This window comes from Camponotus vicinus, unplaced genomic scaffold (genome assembly GCF_025532165.1).
Source record: "Camponotus vicinus isolate PSW18456_S1 unplaced genomic scaffold, iyCamVici1.0 SCAF_7, whole genome shotgun sequence".
NCBI lineage: Eukaryota > Metazoa > Arthropoda > Insecta > Hymenoptera > Formicidae > Camponotus > Camponotus vicinus.
The window spans coordinates 5,669,916-5,684,322 of NW_028141979.1; the positions used below are offsets into that span (position 1 = coordinate 5,669,916).

At 33.0% G+C, this 14,407-nt stretch overlaps 2 protein-coding genes across 4 annotated transcripts in view; one reads left to right on the forward strand and one right to left on the reverse strand.

The window, feature by feature from the left end:
* LOC145974009 (midasin) overlaps positions 1–14,407 on the reverse strand; it is an 89,587-nt gene that overhangs the window by 31,729 nt on the left and 43,451 nt on the right. The gene's annotated exons all lie outside the window — the stretch shown is intronic.
* LOC145974015 (uncharacterized) overlaps positions 2,635–14,407 on the forward strand; it is a 43,682-nt gene continuing 31,909 nt past the window's right edge. For all 3 annotated transcript variants that reach the window (XM_083103740.1, XM_083103741.1, XM_083103742.1), the window contains exon 1: positions 2,635–3,208. The gene's annotated coding sequence lies outside the window, so the exon portion shown is untranslated. The remainder of the gene's footprint in view (positions 3,209–14,407) is intronic.

The window sequence follows — 14,407 nt, forward strand, 5'->3', positions numbered from 1 at the left end:
AGAAAATAAAATCAAAATTATAGACACAAATTAACTTTCATCCCGAGGAAACGCGGATTTGAAAAACACTGCATTACCACTATATGTCGCAGTAATGCGTAAGCTTGTAGTGCACAGCACAAGTGCACTCTATGTAACTGCCGAAGCGCATCCGAGTAACATACATGCGGTTCGATGCAGCAAGGATCGAGCGCAGGCCAATGTATGTATGTACACCAAATTGCCGGCAGCTCAATGATTAATCGCTTCTTGCAGTTGCTTACAATCTCTAATTACTTTACCATCCTAATACTCTCGGCGTTGTATAGTAGAAACTGTGCATTTCCTGCCGATTATTTTATCATTCCCTATTCTATTAAATTTAGTATATTGTATTTTCAGTACAATTTTTCTTTAGTAAAATTTAATTGAAGGATGTCTTTTTATATCACATTAATTTCCAATGCTAATTATTTTAATAAGTATACACAGTACGATTAACAAAATCATATCAAAATAAATTCATCTTTTCTTTAATAATATTTATTTATCGTATATTGTTTGTAAAAAAAAAATTACCAAAAGATTTAATTTAATAAAAAATTTAATTTAATAAAAAATTGTAACTTCCTGAAAAACTACAATTCTAGAAAAAAAAGTGATATTTCTTGATCAGGATTAACGTACTTAGACTTTCGGCGAAAAAGTCTTATCATATGTATGAATAAATTATAGCGTCGTAAAAATCACCCGCTATAAAATAAATGTCGAACATTCGCCGAACAATTTGGTAAAATGGAGGGAAATATCCACTCCGTTGTAGCCAATAAAAAAAGTTGGCGACGATGTCGCCAGCAGGATACGATACATACATAGCACATATATATGTATCTATGTTAAATGCGCAAGCTTTGATGCAACAAGGCGCGTCGCGATGCAACCGATGCGAGAACTGCATGTCCAAGTTGTTCGGGATAAATTCTACAAATTCGCACTTCATTAGCTTATACGACAATTGTTGGCGCTTTTCCGATATATTACTTTTTCTCTTTCTGTCTCTTTCTCCCTGTTTTTCTATTAAACATATTATACTCGTAAATTTCGAACGTTCCACACTTTATGAAGATTTACAGAGAGAAAGAAATATTAATTTTTTTAGGAAAATACATTTAAACGCATAAAATTGATTTTGTAAAATATCCTAAGAAAAAAACGATATCCTAAATAAATTACAGAAAGAAAGAAATTTAAAAAACAAAGTTTTTCGATAGAAGGCGAAAAAGGGACTAAAATAATAGATATATTATTAAAATAGTCTCATTAAATATCCTTTAATGTTAAAGATTTATTATTATTTAAATTTTGTTCACTGGTACTAGCGTGTGTTATTAATATTTTATTGTATAATTACATCTATTATCGTTAATCAATTTAATTAATTGATACATTGTTTTGATATTTCTCTCCCTTTCTCTATTTTCACATTTTATGCGTTTATTAATGTATAATTTATACGTATATTTTTGTTCCCGAGAAGTACGCTATATGTTTTATTGGTGCGCAAAATGGGATTTACTTATCGGATCATATCTATTGATGCTTGTAAAAGCACTGCAAGTGACGTCACGGAAACGATGTATAAATTCATTGTGTTCATATGCAAAAGAGAAGAATGGAGCACACACACATGAAACATTGTACGTATATAACAACTTAACTGCAGTCGTTACGCGGAGAGTTTGTTGAAACGTGCATGTATTTTGCAACGTTAAATACAGCGAGTTAAATGCAATGTGTTTCCTCATTGCGCTTTACTTAATCTTGTTTACGACGTTAGTAAATTTTACATTGTTAAAATAATGACATAACGGGCTGTTGATCTTGTGTGTCGCAAAATATAATATGAATTTGCGCTTGGATCTCAGCCACGTCGAAATTAACGAATTGTGACTGTTATTAAACATATATCAAAATAATATTTTTATGGCAAATTTAATTGGGCCAACAGAAATTCGATTTATTATATCGTTTGAAATATTTGTTAAGTTATTGTTCAATTATAAAATTTGTTTTTTCATAACTTATGATTTTCATAAAAATTGATATACATATATACACGTTACAAAAAAATTAAATGCATTTATTACCTATAAAAATATTATAGATTAAAAAAAAACAAAGTTGCAATATTGATTTTTATCACGAAGCAAGATCAAATAAGTTTTTCCAAAATATTTCGTAGCGATGTATTTCTTTTCGTGTCCACGACTAATATTATTTATCCTTTGCAAAGATCGTGTCGAAGAAAACAACACGGTCAGTCACTCGAAGGACACGCACACACGTTACAAATCAAGGAAACACACGCGAGCTCTCGGAGAAGAAATGAACGAATGTTAAACGAAGAAACCTCGTATAACTCGTATAGATGACGAATGGTGGCATTAAAAAAGTTTGTCGGCGATCGTGTTCAGAAAAATTGGCGATCGACCAATTCTCGCTGTCATCGAGGGACAGCTTCGAGTTATCCGAAATTGAGTGTATATCGGGAGGACAGCATGTCGGCGGGTGGAGGAGGACGGGGTTAGAGAGGAAGAGGAAAGACGGAATACGAAGATGGAGCAAAGTGAACACAACAAGATGGCAAGACGGAGATCGAATTTCCAAGGGAGGCAAAATGAAAAAGAGAGAGAAACAAACGAAGTGAGAAGGTGGCGAGTACGAAAGGAAGATCGAGAGAGAAATACCAAGAGGGAGAGGACCGAGGATGGAAGGGGAAGAGCGGTGGCGGTCCAGGAGCAAGAGTAGCGGGGGAGGGTCGTGGCTTCGAATCAGGGGCTGCTTTCAGAGAAGCACGCAGTGCTCTCTCGTCTCGCGAGCCGGGAGAACGAGAGAGAACGTGCGTATTGGACCGCGAAAAGAGGGTAGTCCTCGCGTGTCCCCTTCCTACGTGTTTTCACTCTCGCGTGTCCCTCGTTCCCGCCAAAAAAACACGAAATACCAAAAGGAGAAAATTGCGGAAATCACCAATCGACATCTTGTATCCCTTTCCTGTCTCCCTTTCCCTCCCCCTCCTCCGCCGCACCCTTGCCTCGTTCTTTGCTGTTCACCTCCGTAAAATCTGGACGAGGCATTCGGGGATGCGACGACAGCTGATTAACGCGTCGGGATTTAAGAGCAGATGGAAGATCAAGGGCTAACGCTCGAGACTGACAACGTGATCTTCGAGGTATCTCTCGACAAAGTGACATCGGAAAAATCTCAAACGAGCCATACATTACAACGCATTGATTAAAATTAAGATTTAAGACAAGTGTGAGATGAAGAATTAACGCTTGCGGAAGACCATAATATAAAGATTTACTTAAGATAATTTTCGTTCAAATTTTTCTCCTCATTTCTTTCGCACGATCGATGGAAAGATTGATATATCTCCGATCGATCTGAAACTCTCGATCTTAATCGACATATTTTTTAAAGACACCGATATTCCATCCGATGAATTGATTAACTTCGGAACTGAAGAGATTAACGTGGCAAGTGCTTTGGTTTCAACTGTGACGGTGATATTTCAGTGAGTTCACTGATCCGCGATATTCTTTTATTGTCACAGAAACGAGAGAAAAATCATTTAGTTCAATTTAAATTTCGTTTCCTTTTATTTTCAAATTTTATAATGGGACTTTAATTAACTAACTAATTTTATAATGGGACTTTGATTAACATGTAAATTGTTCTTAGAAGACAATATTGCGAGACAAAGAGATAAAAACAGTAACGTGAAAGAAATATAAAAAAAAATAAAAATGCATAATATAAGAATAAAATAAGCATATAAAATCTATTTAAAATATAAAAGCTGCAGTTTTTAATTTAGTTTTTAATTAACAAATGCTGACTAATCTGGAATATATCAAAGATTTCTTAAAAGCACTTTATTTGCATATATTTTTAATAAAGATTAAACGCTTAATATTAAAAGCGAGAGGAAAATGGCCACCGCATTACTTAATATTAGAAGTGAAAAAAGTGGTTACCGCGTGCGATCGCACTTGCTACTGGTTTAACGAAACAAACGTGGTTTAAAGACTCGGGCGAGAATAGTAGAAGGGTTAACGCCCAGAAGAACCGCAATAGGATCCTCGTGATATTTCGGACTAGAGACTAGTTGAGGCGGCGACACACGCCGCTTTTGGGAACTTTAACTCGTAATACATATCCAGGATTTTCTCGTTGACATGTTTGTCGCCCATAGTTAACGCTACAGTTGCGATTCGGAGAGAGAAGCTCCGTCCAGCTCGGAACTTTGACCCATATCTTCTCATCGTGCTAACTGCATTTATTTGACATGAAAAAAGCATTTAGTAAGCACGTAGCAAAATTAATCTCGAAGAAAAGTTTTATTATTTCCGCAACGTAAACATAATATCAATTTTTATTTATTTCCATTTAAAGTACCATTTCTTTAACATTGATTATAGGTTCTTTCGCAATCATATGTAATATGGAATCCGTTATCATTGTTAGAAGAGATCTAAAAGCTTTGATACTCAACTTTATTTTCAACTTTTTCTCGTAAAAATTCCGAGCGCGGAATTGTTCTTTCAAAGAGCAACAATAATAAATGCAAGCGGATTGTATCACAATCATTCCATGAAATAGGTTGACATAAAACAGCATTCTTTAAATGAAATCAAGTATCATTCGCTCATTAATTTTATATATAATATAATTATAATTTTTTCAGAGTATGTCACGCTTCAAAACGCGAAAGTCATTCCGATTTTAATAAATTACATAATATTCAAAGTATTATTTAAATTATTATTTAATTATTATTTATTTTTTAAATTTTCAAAGAACTCCAACAATTTCCACCATTCACACAATAGTCAACATGTTAATAACTCAAATATTTAACATTACATTATTAATAATCAAATGTTAGAATAACTAAATATTTAGAAATTATTATTATGCTAACAATTATATAGAAAATAATCACTTCTAGTGTTAATTAAAATAATTAACAAAAATTTTAATTTAATAGAGAATTTCAATATTATATACCTAAGTTTTTTAGTGTTAAATAGAACTTCGATAAAAAATCGTGATAAAAATAAAATGATCGTTTTTCTTATACATCTGTAACAATTTTTGTCCCATATATAAATCAGGAGAATTGAGCTTTTAACATTTTACATAATGTTTGCGAATTTCTGCGAGATTCAGGATGGTCAAGCAGCCAACCTCGTTGCTGCATACGGCAAATCTGAAAAGCAATTCCGTCAAGGAGGCTGCCCTTTCGTTGATCTTACTCCGCGCGAGACTCTCGTCGTTCTATTTGCCGAGCCGAATAAGAGTTTGTCTTTCCGGGTCGTGGGTCGGGCTTTATTTAATTATTCCTCTCGGTAGATATACTCGCTCAAATTGCAGTGAAGATCGAGTCCTTCACTGGACACAGATATAACCGAAAACTCTAATTTAAACCACGAATTCGACTGATTTGCGAAACATGAGAACAAATCGGTTTAGAAATATCCGAAATATCAGCAATCTCATAAATTAAAAGCGATTACGTGCAAACGTTAATACCCATCCGAATGAAATATCGTTTCGACGTCTTCGTTATCTTGCACGCTGACTTTGTAATATTTGTCGATTCGATTTTGTTCCGCGTAAAATTAGCGAATCCAATTAAGCGTACGGCATCTAACGAGCGAACTTAATTTAACTCGTTTTTCCGAACGCGTCCCTTTATGTCGGTCGCGTCGTAGTTTTGGAAATTACGCGCCAATAGGGCCGCGCTTTTTGCCAGGTCGAGGACTAATTTTGGCATAAATTCACCCTCGTCACTCTAAATAGAGAGAGGCTAAAAAGGATGCACATATGTTCGTGTGAGTATAGAGATTGCCTTTGTCTTCTCGCTCTCTCCTCCTCTAAAGATAAGAGGCAAGATAAATTAATTTGGCAATGTAATTTAATCCCAACTAAATTGAATTAAATTTCAAAAAGTAGGCATATAATTTTTCTTCTGATGTTGAGTTTATCTTTCTGCTTCGAGTCGCCGAAATAAAAAAACTGTATCATAAGGATATCGCGACAAACTAATTTTTCAAGTCGAAGATCAATCGAGAATTTAGTTAATTCGAATTAATTCGTATAATAAAATGTATAATTTGCTTTAAATATCAATATGACTTTCTTTCATACAATTATAAATCAATTTAATTCCGTATAATTTTATCTGCCAAAGGAGAAAATTTCTACCGGTATCACTGTACCTAAACCGTAGAGCAATAAAAATAAAAAACCTGCGAATTCTCTTCCGCAAAGTAACGCGAAAGGTTGCTTTCAAAGTAAGATTTAATTTCGGAACAAATTCGCTCTCGCCCGTGAGTGGTTCACCAAGAGAAAGGCCGGCGTGTAAGTTTCTATCGGCAACCGAATTTGTCTTTTCCGTTCGCGTCGATGAAAACAAGGAACAATTCGGTTGCTAAACTTGCAACCGAAACAGTTCGATGGTGTTGATGAGTTCGAATGCGCGATGGAAACTTCAGCGCGGTAAATGGCCTCGACGCGTTCTGACGTAACCGAAGAAGTTCTCGGGCGATTGTGTTCAGACTAGCGGAAAGAATAAAATGAGATCGAGCTTCGATCAGACTCGATTATAGTGCTTGTTCGAATTAACGGAACACAAAGGATGCAATCTTACATTAAGGTGATCAGCGTCGCGTTGTTTAAATCAATACAATACTTAGAACACTATCAAATTTATTCTGATTTCGGAAGATTAAATAGCAATAAAGAGAATGCAATTATCGATATAAATGTTAATACATTTAATTTTTTTTGTGAAAGTATAATATATTTGAGAATGATAGAGAAAAATTGGTCACTTTTATCATATTGCACAAAAGAAGAGATCTAAAAAATCAGACGGTCAAAAATAACAATGGACACCAGTTATTTGTTTATTCATCTCGTATATCGAATATTAATTCGACCAATAGACGGAGTAATTAAGATGGAATTGATTAACATATCGGACGTCGGTGACGAAAATATTCCCGAGGGTGTCGAGGGAGTTAAATCGGGCTGGTAGCTACGAGATAATGACCGTAATTGACACGATAGTACAATACCGATGTATTGAGCCAATGGAGGTAGGTTAAAATAATCTCGCAGCTGCTATGTGTGTGCTCTTGTTTCTCTCTTATCTAAATATACTTCGTTAATTCGGATATGTGTGTGAGTCTGCACACTTTACGTCACATACACCGTCATAGGAGCTCCTCGGAAACGTTGAATGTAATATTAAACAATGGTGTGGCAGGAACGAACGTTGAATATGATTGACAAAATCCCGCGTTCGCATATTAAGTTTGACGTTGCATCTCACAAATTCGATGTTGAAGAATTTAATTTTACTTTGCACGTGTCGTTTACATGTCATTAATAAGCTATGGTTTTTTAAAATATACATATTTTAAAATATGCAGTTCTCGATATTAAAATATATCATTCGTATCAATTGCGCGCGAAACGCATGTTTTACGAAAAAGTGAATGTGTAAACATTTCTCTCACGTATGAATTTCAATTGTTTCATTTATTTCTGTAAAAGATAAAAGTTTTACTTCTTTTTCTCCTTAATAATATTTTCAAGCTTGAATATTCTGCTCACGTTCTTCTAATAACGGTTTTACTCATTTGGTCTTTTAGCGGCTAGTGGTATAAAATGAATTGTAAACATTGCATTTTGAGAAGCTTCTTTTAACATAGAATTTCTTCTACGCTCATTAAATTTTATGACGAAATTTTTCACTAGTAATTATTATTGCTTCGTGAAAAAATGCTCGTTTTTAGATTATTATATAATTTTAGTAATATAAGATATATCGATCAATTTTATTTGAATTTTTTCCATTAAAACGTGTCTTAAGAAATTTTATTCTACACAAATATTTATTTTTTTTCTAAAAGAATATTCACTTATCACTTATTTATAAGACCAGTTACTGTCAATTTTCTGTTTTTTACTTATCAGAAAAGCAAATTTCCTGAAATATTTTCTAAAACTCAACAAAAAGTCGTTTAATTTTTCTCATCTTTACATGATCCTTAAAGCCATGCTAGAAAATTAAACTTCTCGAGGCTTCTCTCATGCAGGAGAATCACGATGCGGACATGAGGAGCTTTATAGGCGAGCATAAAGTGCGATAATATAAGACGCTCTAGCGAAATGTCTTCTTTCACACAATCACAATATACAAACAAAAAGATATTAGATAGTAGAGAAAAGTGGTCGCTTCAATTTCACATTTAACGCTAAAAATAAGTTAATGAGATTTCACTAATTAAATCTCAAATATATATAAAAGTAAAATCTTATTTCTTCGACTGGAAGTAAGATCTTGCTTCAATCTTAAGCAATTTTGCTCATCATCAGATTGTTTCATTTCTCATTCATTTTTCGATAAAAGAGAAAGAGAGAAATAGAAAGAAAAATGAATAAAAAAATAGCTTAAAGAAAGGGCAATCCTGTATGATTAATTAACTATTCGATATCTCATGTTGATTATTTTTCGCGCCCACGGCCGCAGAGATAAAAAAAGCGAGACATAAAATACGTGAAAGATTTATTGTCGATATCCACATGAAATAATCAAATCTTTCAAAAATGTCAAGGATAAAAGATGTGGAAAATTTAATCAGTCGCAATAGACATATGTATCGTGAAAACAGATTATTTCAGAATTGTTGCAATCAAATAATCTTTCTATTTTTAGATGACATTTTTATTTCTTTCATATTCATACCATCTCGCGCATCGAACGTAATTACATACGTGCGAGATCGGATTAAAAACGCATTTCCCAGCGGGAACTCTTTATAATGCGCCGTTCGTAGTTACATTTTCGCAACAAACTAAATTTCACTCAGCAGCAATTAGCGACTATTGCCCGCAGTGTGCGTAAAGCACACCTTTTTTACCCATTTGCGTCATAAATTATCCAATGGACAAGTGGATTCTATGCAACTAGCTTGCTTCTTCCGCGTAAAGCGATATTTGTAATGCTGTTTATGCAAGTAGTATATTTGTAGTTATTTGCCTTACAAAGTACATTCACGTTAATTCGCCACGTTCGCCAGCACTTTCATCAAAGACTACCACGTTTTATTGCACTCGTGACTTGCATAGACTTGCACGCAAATTCGCGCCGAGGTGTACGGATGATAATCACCCACCTCTTAAAAAGCATCGGTTTAAATTAGATCGGAAGCATAAAATAAAATAAATTCCATAACATATAAAAATCTTAACATGTTCGTATTCAGTTTTAATTAATTTAATAAATTAGAATGATAGTAAATTATCGGTTGCTTATTTTACACATGAGTTTAAGTGCCGGATCAATAATGATAAGCAAAGACAAAAATTATGCTCGTTAATAGCAAACATTAAAAACTAAATAGAGAATCATGAATGGACGTTGCCATAACTTCATTGTTTAGGGTCGGACTATTTCTCCCCTGGGCGAAAGCCCAAGGCTGCGCCCATAGCTCCTGAATATTGTAACATCGCCGTAGTTTGTAGCACTTTGTACACTGTGATAAGGACATTTGCAATATCGATGCAAAACCAATTACATCGCCGCGAATATATCGATCCAATTCATGTCTATAATTCATGAATATTTTAGAGTGTCTCTTTGCATCATTTTATAATTAATCGATTCGAGGTACATATTAATCTCGTTTTATCTTAAATAGAGGATATGTATTATTTTATTTTTTTATCTAATTTTTTAAATTCGAGATTGACTTTTTCTCAAAGCATATTCAAATACACATACAATATTTCAATTATTCGAAAATATAAAATTATTTCTTTGTTCTCGAATTGTAGAAAAAACTGACAAAGATTTCTCTTATTCTATTATTATTTATATTCTATATTTTATTATTTCATAAATAAGGACTATATTTTCAAAATCTATTTATCAAATTTTTAAAATAGAATACTTAAAAATTGAGGGAAAAATATAATTTTAATCAAAGCTAAAAAATTTGTTTTTTTTTTAATCTCAATTTTTACTACATATCATTTCAATCGATATAAATAACAAACTCTGAATATATCCTTGCTTATTTCGAAAAAAGGAGAGACTTAAAGATAACGAAGGGATGATACTCATAGAAGAATGAGAAATATATTCAAGTTCTTAAGAAAATAAGCGTTTAAAAAACGTCGTAAATGTAGATTTTATGAAACTGAATGAAAATTTCCGCACTTTTCATTATCTCACAAGAATATATCCGTTTCAACCGCCTAAAAATTTCTGAAACGATCATTTCGCCATGGGGAAGAGATAAAAAAGAATGTCCTCTCGTTTTTTTTTTTGATGAATACTTGCGTGAAATGATCAGCGTTCACAAGGGAGACGTTACTGCTCTCTTTTTGCCTATAGACTCACTTTACGTTCTATCATAATAACATAAGTATCTCTCAACCTATGTGGCAATACTTCCGCAGCTGGGGGATATCAGAATACTTTTATATGCTAAGATGCCTGAATATTGCTATAATGAAGACAGATCTAAAAAAAAGCGTACCTCGTAAATTCTAACTGTATAAATTTTGGCTTTCATTATTTCGTGTGCTTATTTTCTTTTACTCGTTATAAAAAAAATAATAAAAAATATAATAATATATTTAAGTATAGAAATAATATATTTTTACCTAACATTCCATAATATATCATTTTTTTTTCATCAGAAAAATATTAAATTGTATTATAGTTAAATTCCGTTTATCGCACAAATTGTGATAAAATTTTAATAAATATTTTTTATTATGTAAAAAAATATTCTTCTTTTAATTTTCATTATTATTATCACAGCATCATTTAGTATGTTAAATAAACATGTTAGTGAATGTAAATTTAGAGGATACAATTATTATCAAGTTTAAAATCTATTTAAAATCCTCTTTATACAGTTTTAATATTAAAACTGTACTGTGTCTTAAGAAATTAGAAGATGTTGAAACGAAATTGAGAGCATAATATAAGCAACATCGATATAATTCTTTAATCCTACATAAATAATATTACAATAATTCATAACATAAAATAATGTAAAATGTATCTCAAATGAAATAATCTCAATTAAATACATTATCATTTATCATTGTGATAAAAATAATTTACGTAATCCCATGTAAAATCGTAAGTCTCGACTTTAAACATTTCTTCTGCACAAAGAAGAATAATTGCATTCGCGCAGGATTAAAGGAGGATACGATCGACAAAACACACACAGAAAGACCGCATTTGCTCGTTGGGTTCCGGTACACTATCGCGCGAACGCGATAAAGCCAACGGCATTATCGGCTCGATATGTCTCGATATCTCTCTCAATATGTCTTTTCGCGCGACAACAGGGCAGTTTTGCATCCCCGTCGACGCAGGTTTTGCGCCTCGTTGCATCGCGGCGCGTCGCATAATCCGTTCTGTATTAGACGACGCACGAAGAAAATGCGCAGGCTGGTGCACAAAAGCCGCGGATTCGTTTTTCCGATATGCCCAATTGCATCTATCAGCGCCGGCCTTAAAACGTTCAGCTGCGACGAGAAACTATTTTATCGAAACGACTTTTTTCTATTTCTTATGTAAAATGTATCGTCGAATAAGATATGAATTTTAAAATTCGATTTAATTTCGACTTTTATATATATTGTTTTCCAAAGATTAGGGACAATATCGTAATAATTAGAATTAAAGAGTTAGAATTTGATGTAAAAGAAGATTTCACGCATCTCTAAAACCGGTCCTGGTTACGATAACAATGAATATTTATAGCTTATATATTCTGCTTATATTTCTCGCACAAAGATACCTGCTCGCGCATGTATCACAAATACATCGCGGTCGATCCGTTCGCAATTTTTATTCATCCTTCTCTTTGTGCGCCATTCCTTTGTAACACGTGTTACAAAGCGATGCAATCGAAAAACGAGTTGCGTTTTCCATCGCTATCGTTGTTTTTGAGGTTTATGTTACATATACGATTCCGCGTTAGTCTTGTTAGCGATAGCTTCGATGACTTTTGCATAATAAGATGAGATGTATATAAGAAAATAGTAATTTTCTAATTCTTGTAAAAATAATTATCTTCAGATAGATTTTTTATTCAAATTTCGTGTAATATTGGTTCAACAAAATTACAGACTATGCGCAGATTTTTCACGCATCATGCGATGTGACGTGTAAGCAATGTAATATTTTGCAAAATTGAATCTCAAGACCACATGCAACCAATCCACGAGTGCATTGTGCAAAATTTCCAAAAAAACGAGACATTTATCGATTAATATTACGTCACGCAAGGAATAAAAACACGCAACGCGATTCATGTCACGCACTTGGTACGAGCTTCTAAAATTGACGTGCGCGTGAATCTACAGATTTCGTTTTACATATTTTTCGCGCGATATGTATTACAATTTTAGCGTTTTTTCAACGTTTTTTGAATGACGGTACTTGTCCTCATATTACGTCGTTGAAAATGTTATAGGTCGTTTTTCTCGACCATTCTTGACAAGACGATACATGAGACAGGCTCACCTTGCCTCGGTCGCCTTATCATCGAATTCTCATTAACTGAGCATAAGACTCTTTTCTCTCGGTGAAAGGACGAAGAATGATTATCGGGGGTGTTAAACAATGTTTTAAAAGCATTTTCGAAACAATTTTTCTGGAAACAGTCTCGAAATATCGTTACAAAATAAATCGATAAATGTAAACATGTATCACGATCATTTTATATCAATTTAAAAATATATATATGATATTTTATCGTTTCTTATTTAATATATAAATAAAGAGTATAAATCTACAGATTAACGCAAAAAAATTTTAAATGTTATAAACATAAATGTTATAAATATGAAGAAATAATCGCTTTACAAAACTTTAATTAAAACATTATTCTGTGAACAGGATAAAGTAACATTAATTTTAATTATTTATTTATTATTCTTACTATAGAAAGTAATCATTATAATATTATAATATTAAATAAACTGATGAGAGAGAGATAATTCAGAGAGAAAAATTTCGATTATCACATGTCTCTTCAAGATAATATAACTATTTTCCAATTTTAAAAAATGATGCAAAATCTCCGTAAAGCTACTTTCTGTATGGACCTAATTAAAAGTTTGCAAAGCTCAGACATATTATTATATTACCGAAAGCGTCAAATATAAACGGAAAGAGATAAAAATAGTATTTTGAATGTTCAGGAATAATTTTGAAGCGGGAGAGAGTTAATCCCTACATCGATTAATGGGCTATTCTCGTATGTCGAGACAAGAGCATGATGTATCTGCCTAATTCCGGGATACTGTAGATTCGGCATTGGAGATACCGGAAGCTGTGCTACCCCATAAACATGAAAAAGCGCTGACAGATCAGCTGATATGATCGTTGTCGCGAAAAAAGTTCAAGGCAACAGCGTAATCCATCACGAGGATCATAACGCGACTTTCTTCAGTCCTCGCATAGCCGGATGCGAGGCGTTGTTAAAAATGGACGGCGGGTTTTCTTCCAAGTATTCTTTCAAGAGGTTTACCCGACCGACTGCACTTCCGGGATAAAACGAGCATGACCAAAATACTGAATTGAGTTAAGTAAAGTTTAACTTTTTTTGTGCGCTAAAAAGAATTTTAGTTCTCGTGTGGGCGAAGAATCGCGAAATTGATCCTCAAGCGGACCGTCAGACAAGATTAACTGACGGAGTTTAAACAGAAGTATACGCGAAAAAGGTGGATGAAACACGGTAGGAAATTGTAACTGAAAGGAATAAGTCGGTGTTAGCGGTACGTGCGAATTAAATGTAAGCTGGGGAAATTATCGATGTAATAAAAATAAACGAATAAGTTAAATACAACATTTAATTGAGATCTTTATAAAATAACGCGGAGAATTAATAAATTATATATCATATATATTGAAAATTATTAAGTTATATTGTTATATTATAATAATAAAATAACGATTTCTTTTTTATATAGGTCCCAGGATTTTATTTTCAAGTGCAAAATGATTTATTTGAAAGATTATTATTTATTTAAAACAGCTATACTTGAGCTTTACTTTTTGCACTTAAAATTGCAATAATAATTTTCAGTGTCAAATGATCGAATTTAAATATTATTACATTGCAAATTAATTAATGTATACTCTAGATTCTTTTAATTGATTCTATTTAACTAGCACGTTTATTGATCTCATTTCATCGCGAGTTATTAAATCTCAAACGGAATTCATCTTAATGCATATAAAACTTTCTTTTCACCTTCTCGAAGCATTTTATTTCAGTTAAGTTAGCGCGCCCTCGGTGTAATTTTGAATAAAATA